This window comes from Moschus berezovskii, chromosome 5, assembly GCF_049115385.1.
Source record: "Moschus berezovskii isolate FMDL1 chromosome 5, NW_MosBer_1.0, whole genome shotgun sequence".
Taxonomy (NCBI): domain Eukaryota; kingdom Metazoa; phylum Chordata; class Mammalia; order Artiodactyla; family Moschidae; genus Moschus; species Moschus berezovskii.
In genome coordinates this window covers 96,269,825-96,277,285 of record NC_142464.1, presented here as the reverse complement: position 1 = coordinate 96,277,285, position 7,461 = coordinate 96,269,825, and the positions used below count along the sequence as shown (strand labels likewise).

Sequence of the window (7,461 nt, the reverse complement as noted above, 5' to 3'; positions counted from 1 at the left end):
ATTGATTCTTTTTTTCTTAGTTCACCATTATTCTGAAACATGAGGACACAGTGTACCATTTATTAGGTCCCTACAAAGACCCCAAACTGTAGCTAAATTGATAACACTGTACTGTGCCTGCTCAGTTGTGTCTGACTCCTTGTGACTCCCATGGAGTCTGCCAGACTCCTCTGTCCAGGGAATTCTCCAGACAAAATTACTGGAGTGGGCTGCCATTTGCTCCTCCAGGGGTCTCCCCAGACCAGGGATCAAACCTGTGTCAAGCCTGTATTGCAGGCAGATTCTTTATCGCTAAGTCATTGGGAAAGTCTAACAGTAGCTTGCAAACAGGACACAAAGAAAGAAAAGCTTATCTTTGGTATATTCTGGAAATAAAGAGCTAGAATTAGATCACTATATTGGTCCAATTTTCCACCCCTAAGCATTACTAATGTAGCTCTGCTTGGCCAAATACTGTGTGACCATTTATAAATGGGTAGGTTAACAGTTTAACTGGAGAGCCCAGAAAAGTTATAAGAAGATAGCCTCTAACTCTAGTTCTGCAGACAGTAGAAACATTTGACAGAGAAGAATTAGAATTAACCTTAGAGGATTAGTGGGGATAATTCTGAGTAATGAAGGAAAGGGCTCTATGTATTATTCAGATATTTTATTTTCTAGCCATGCTGTCTTTCATCTTTCATTTTCTTGTCTATCCATCATAACTGAAGCGGAATTGTATGAGGTGTGGGGGCCATGAAGATGTGCTTTGCCTTCCTTCTACAACAGACAGTGTAATTGATCAGGAGCCCCAGTTCAGAAATTCAGAGTTTGCTTTCAGGATGCCATTACCGCAAGTTGGTCCAGCCACAGATTGAATACTAAGTACAGCAGTGACTCTAAGGCAGGCCCCTTTCCAGAGAGACATGACACTTCAGTTGGCCAACTTCATCTGGGGGGATTTCCTGATGACTTTGCTGGAACTGTGTGGCCCTCCACCCAACAGCAAGGAGATTGACCCAGTCAATCCTAAAGGAAATCAATCCTGAATATTCACTGGAAGGACTGATGCTGAAGCTCCAATACTTTGCCCACCTGATGCTGGGAAAGATTGAGGGCAGGAAGAGAAGGGGCAACAGAGGATGAGATGGTTGGATGGCATCATTGACTCAATGGACATGAGTTTGAGCAAACTCTGGGAGATAGTGAAGGACAGGGAAGCTTGGCATGCTGCAGTGCATAGGTTCAAAAAGAGTCGGGCACAACTGAGTGACTAAACAACCACCCAACATCTCTCCCTCTCTCCTTCACTCTGGGTTAGACTGGCCAGGTAGTCAGAGGGATCCCCCAGCTTCCTTTGGGTACCTCCCTATTTCCTTTCACATGGGTACTTTCTCCTCAGACAACCCTTGAATGTTTAATCCCATCTTAGTATCTGCTTCTTAAAGGACACCAAGGGAAAGTTTAACAGATTACACAAGTAGAGCCCACTGACACTGGAAAGGAGGCAGAGACCAGCATTTACACAACTTTAAGAAAGAAGAACAGAGTTAGCTAAAGCTTTGGAATATAGTTAACACAATGCTACAGCCAATGCAGAGTGACTCTGTACCTTTTTTTTTTTTCAATTTTAAATACAGGTTTATTTAAGATATTGACTTTTCTCTCTTACAGTACAGTGCTTGTAAAGTGCGATGTTTTTCCATGTGCGTACACATTCCATGTTCAAGTATCAAGAATGCCCAGTTATTTATTATAGCTGCTCAACTTTGTAACTGCCACGGGATTTGCTACAAATGTGGGTCCTTCCATGTTTTGTGTGGAACAATGTTATATCTGTGCTAGGCTGGCTTGATCAACCTCTTCAATGGTGGGCCCAGAAAAGGCACCACATGATGGAGGAGCTCCATCACCAGGGAAGCCCCCAGGCATTCCTCCTGGCATGCCTCCTGTGCTCTGGCACAGCTTGGTAATGATGGGGTTGTAGAATTTTTCCAACTCCTTCTGCTGATGTTCAGATTCTTCCTTCTCTGCAGTCTGGCTCTTACCCAGCCAGTTGATTATTTCATTACAGTTGTCAAGAATCTTCTGTTTGTCCTCATCATTAATCTTGCCCTGAAGTTTCTCATCCTCAACAGTAGCTTTCATGTTGAAGGCACAGGATTCAAGCAAATTCTTTGAAGACACCTTATCCTGCTGCTTCTCGTCTTCACCTTTGTACTTCTCTGTTTCTTGAACCATCTGTTCAACGTCATCCTTGCTCAAATGGCCCTTGTCATTAGTGATGGTAATCTTGTTCTCTTATCCTGTGCTCTTATCCACAGCAGAGACATTGAGAATGCCACTGGCATCAATATCAAAAGTGACTTCAATCTGAGGAACACCACAGGGGCAGGAGGTATGCCTGTGAGTTCAAACTTGCCAAGCAAGTTATCCTTGGTCATGGTTTACTCACCTTCATAAACCTGAATGAGCGCACCAGGCTGGTTGTCAGAGTAGGTGGTGAAAGTCTGATTCTGCTTGGTAGGAATGGTGGTATTGTGCTTGAGGACAGTCATGACTACACCAGCAGTTTCAATTCCAAGGGAAAGAGGAGTGACATCCAACAGCAACAAGTCTTGAACATTTTCAGATTTGTCTCCAGACAAAATGGCTACCTGAACAGCTGCACCATATGCAAGAACCTCACGGGGTTGATGCCCTTATTCAGTTCTTTCCCACTGAAGAAGTCCTGGAGGAGTTTCTGAATCTTGGGGATGTGGGTTGAGCCACCAACCAAGACAATATCATGGATCTGAGATTTGTCCAGCTTGGCATCCCGAAGGGCTTTCTCCACGGGGTCCAGGGTGCCACAGAACAAGTCAGCATTCAATTTTTCAAATCGGAAGTTGATTCCTTCATAGAGGGAATCAATCTCAATAATGGCCTAGGTGCTGGAAGAGAGAGTACGCTTAGCAAGCGCAGAAGCAGTATGGAGGCAAAAGACAGCCCTCTTGTTCTCGCTGATATCCTTCTTGTGTTTGCTATTGAACTCTGCAATGAAATGGTTGACCTTGCCATTGTCAAAGTCTTCTCCAGACAAGTATCTCCAGCTATAGATTTGACCTCAAAGATTCCATCCTCAATAATGAGGATTGACACATCAAAATGGTACCACCTAAACCAAAGATCAGCACATTTCTCTCTGCCCCAACCTTTTTGTCAAAGCCATAGGCAATAGCAGCAGCAGTTGGTTCACTGATGATTCTAAGTACACTGAGACCAGCAATAGTTCTAGCACCTTTGGTAGCCTGACGTTGAGAGTCATTAAAGTAGGCAGGTACTGTGAAAACAGCGTTGGTAACAGTCTTCCCAAGGCAGGTTTCTGCGATTTCCTTCCTCTTTGTCAGGGCCATGGATCACACCTCCTCTGGATAAAAACTCTTTGTCTCTCCCTTGTATTCTACTTAAACCTTAGGTCTGCCAGCATCATTTGCCACCATGAAGGGCCAATGTTTCATACCAGACTGGACAACAGCAACATCAAATCTTCATCCAATAAGTTGTTTGGCATCAAAAACCATGTTGGTGAGATTCATTGCAACTTGGTTTTTTGCAGCATCACAGATCAATCTTCTGGTATTAGTAAAGGTGACATAGCTTGGGGTAGTTCAGTTCACCTGATCACTGGCAATTATTTCCACCTTCCTGTGCTCTCCCACACAAGAATTGGTGGTGCCCAGATCAATGCCAACTGCAGGTCCCTTAGACATGATTGCAAAAACGTAAGCCCAGCTCTGCTGGAGGAGAAAGCAGCAATCTGGAAAGCTATCGATGCATCCAATGAGCTGGCTCTGTACTTTAATGGATGGATTTTGAGCAATGTAAAAAAGAGATAATAGTGTTTGGATTTGTCAGAACAAATGCTGACTTTTCAGCAATTATGAGTATTGGAGAAGAATCAGCGTGAGATTTAGTTGAGAGGAATTGTCAGTGTAGACTCAAAGAATGTCAGAGACTTCCTGAGCCACATTGACTACAGATTTTATCAACACCACATACAGAAGTGATTGGTAATTAACAGTTGAAATACATTATTTTGCTCTATTCAGTATGGTTTCCAGAATGAACAGATCAAGAAGTAATATCTTTTACAAATTAGTACCTTGTTCCCACTCCAGTACTCTTGCCTGGAGAATCTCACGGATGGAGGAGCGTGGTAGGCTGCAGTCCATGGGATCGCAGAGAGTCGGACACGACTGAGCGACTTCACTTTCACTTATATATAGAACTTTTCCAGAATAATTCTGAGTCTCACCAGTCCCTCGTTGGATCATATCTCATAAAGCAAAGTGCAAAATTTTGTACTTGGGCTGTAGAGTATTGGTAGAAAGATACTAGAGCTGTGCTGTCTAATATGGTAGCCACTAGCCTCATCTTATTTTTTTTACTTAAAATTACTTAAATTTGAATAAAATTTAAAATTCAGTAGCTCACTATACTATTCATACTACAAATGCTCAATAGCCATGCATGTCCATGGTTCCTTCATTGAACAGTGCAGATATAGGACATTTTCAACATCAAAGAATATTTTATTCAACAAGGGACATTCTAGAGGAGAATTTCCCCAAGGAAAAAAGTTATCTGATTTTTTAAAAGTAATTCTGCTACATTTGGTGTGGTGAGAGAGTGTTTTCAAAGTCACCAGTTCAGCCCAGGTCTTTCTCACACCTACAAAAGATGCTTAATGACTGCCCTACAAGCCACTGAGATTTTTAGAAACACTGAGGAAGGCTCAGTTTCATCTAGAATGAGAATCAGTAACCAATATTTCACAGCTATCTTTAGCTAATGTGATAGTTTCTCACCCATTGCCTAATGAGATTATGTTTTAGGACAGTGGAGTACCCTTAGCAACTTTGGGGTAAGTAAGCAATGGACATGTTGAAAGGAGGCTGGGCCACCCTGTTGTTGAAAGACAGGATGCACATAGCAGTCTATGTGATGCTTAGTGTGTCTGAGAAGAATCAGGGTTTGGGAGTCTCTTGTAGCTAGGGGTAGAAATTGAGCTTCAAACAGGAAGTTGAAAGGTAGCATGTCTCACTCTGCAGATACCATGGCCATGCTCCTGAGAGTCCATGTGTGCAGAGCCTGTTAGGCTTTAGACAAAGGGATGATATCTCAAACAGAAAACAATCCTGCTAGGATTGTTGACTCCGCTGAAAAGAATATTGAAAGTAATAGGATATTAAATAGTGACTTAGATAAGTTGATCAATGAAGGTCTCTCAGAGAAGGTGAAACTTGAGTAGAAATACAAATGATAAGAGTCATTCATGTAAAGACCTAGGAAACAACCCTGACGGGTTGAAAGAACAGCAAGTAAACAGGCCCCAAGGCATGGATGCGTCTGGCATGTTCTTCGGAGACAGAGAACCAGTGTGGCTGGAACAGTGTCAGAGAGGGAGAGACTGGAAAAAGATGAAATTGAAGAGTTTACATTGAAGTTTCATCAAAAAGCTTGGATTTGATTGCAGAGTTTGGAATAAGGGTGTGACCTTATTTGACTTAGGTTTGAAAAAGAGCTCTCCAAATATTATATGGAAAGGAATTTATTTCAGGCAAGGTCCCTATAAAAGAAGAGTCACGCTTAAAAGCATTTAACTGAAGAGAGTTCATGAAGGAACTACATACAGAGTAACGCATAGATGAAGGCAGTTAACAAAGCTCAGTGAATTCCCCACAGCAGAGAGGAGTTATCACTATTGACAAAGCCTAAAGGGACAAATACAATGTACAGAACTACCTGAACCCTGCGAGGCCAAAAGAAGAGGAGATCACCCCACAGGAGCTGTTATCTGTGGAAGAACACCACCACTGTCAGATGATGGGAAGAATTGGGGCAAAATAAATATGCCCCCTCCAGTCTTCTACTGGGACTCTCAATTTTTTGGATTCAACCATCAAGGCAAGAGAGATACAGAGGCCAGACAATGTATTTTGTAAAACTGGGGGTCAGAGCAAAGCAGAAAAGGATAGAAGTGAATGTGGAGGGTTGGGGAGCAGTAAATCCGTAAGAACAAATTGAGTATATAGCATGATAATAAGTAGTATGGAAAATAAAATTACAACACAGTATAAAGAGTATTTGTCAATTTTAAATATCATTTCTCAAAATACAGTGGTGGTGAGACATTTATACATATTATGATTAACTAGTTTATTAACCTGGCTTCATTATACCTAAAGAAAACAGTGCCTATGAAAAATAGCCTCAGTATCTTTTGAGATAAATAAAGGAAGAACCAGTTATGTCAAAGTCATAAAAAATAACAAAAAGCAGGTCATATGGGAAAAATCTACTTTATCTTCTGGGTCCGTTCCCCAGGGTATTCATGCTGGCCTCCCTAGGTCTTAAATAAATATTCTCCCAGGTAGAAATATGAATGATAAATTATTGTGGGTAGACTTTAAAACTATGCTTCCATGAGAAGCAAACATTAACTTCAAGAGGAATGTTCTCATAACAACGGTGCCTAAGACCCGATATTTCTCCCACTTTTGCAACATCTAGGTATTTTCTTCATTCTTCACTCCCAAGCTAAAAAAACTTCAAAACAAGTTGTGAAATGATTAAACTAATCTACAGGGATTTAACTGTATTCAGAAAATAATAAAAACATTAAATGAACACAGAAATAAATATCTAGCACTCAAGAAAAAAATCACAGGCTTAGCAATCATTAAAGAGATTAGATATGCAAATAAGCAGGAAAATATGACAAATGATCAAAAGTATCATCAACAGAAACATATCCAGAAATAACAGAGACAGAATTAGAAGACTGAGACCTTAAAATATTACCATATATTTACTCAAAGGGGAAACGTGAACATAACAATGAAAGAAATGGAAGATATACAAAGGAACCAAATGGGACATCTAGACATGAAAATCATAGCAATTAAAATTAAAATCTACTAGAAGCAATTAATTGTAGTTTAAACCCTGTAGAAGAAAAATCAATGAAATTGGGGCAATAGCAATAGTACTTATCCATGTGAAATATTGCACAAAAATTAAAAAGATGGAAAAATCAACAGAAACCCAGTGACCTGTAGAATAATATCAAGTAGTCTAACAGATACAATTAGAGTCTAAAGGGTGAGCAGGAAAAATATTTGAATAACAAATGGCCAGCTATTTTACAAATTTGAAGAATTCTATCAACAAACAGATCCAGGAAATTCAATGACACCCAAGCAAGATGAACATAAAGAAAATCACAAAGACTATTATGATTAAACTGTGGGGATAAAAGAATTAAAGAGAACATTTAAAAAAATCACATGAAAAAAAGACATATGCACAGGGGGGAAAAAAATGAGAATGTTCACTGACATCTTGTCAGAAACTAAGCAAGCTCTTGGACAGTACAGAGATGAAACGATCACCAAAAAATATATATCCAGAGAAAATATTCCTGGGGGAAAAAATTAG

General features: G+C 40.4%; 1 pseudogene; it reads right to left on the bottom strand.

The window, feature by feature from the left end:
• Positions 1–1,809: 1,809 nt before the first annotated feature.
• LOC129561641 (heat shock cognate 71 kDa protein pseudogene) lies at positions 1,810–3,731 on the bottom strand (annotated as a pseudogene).
• Positions 3,732–7,461: the final 3,730 nt, after the last annotated feature.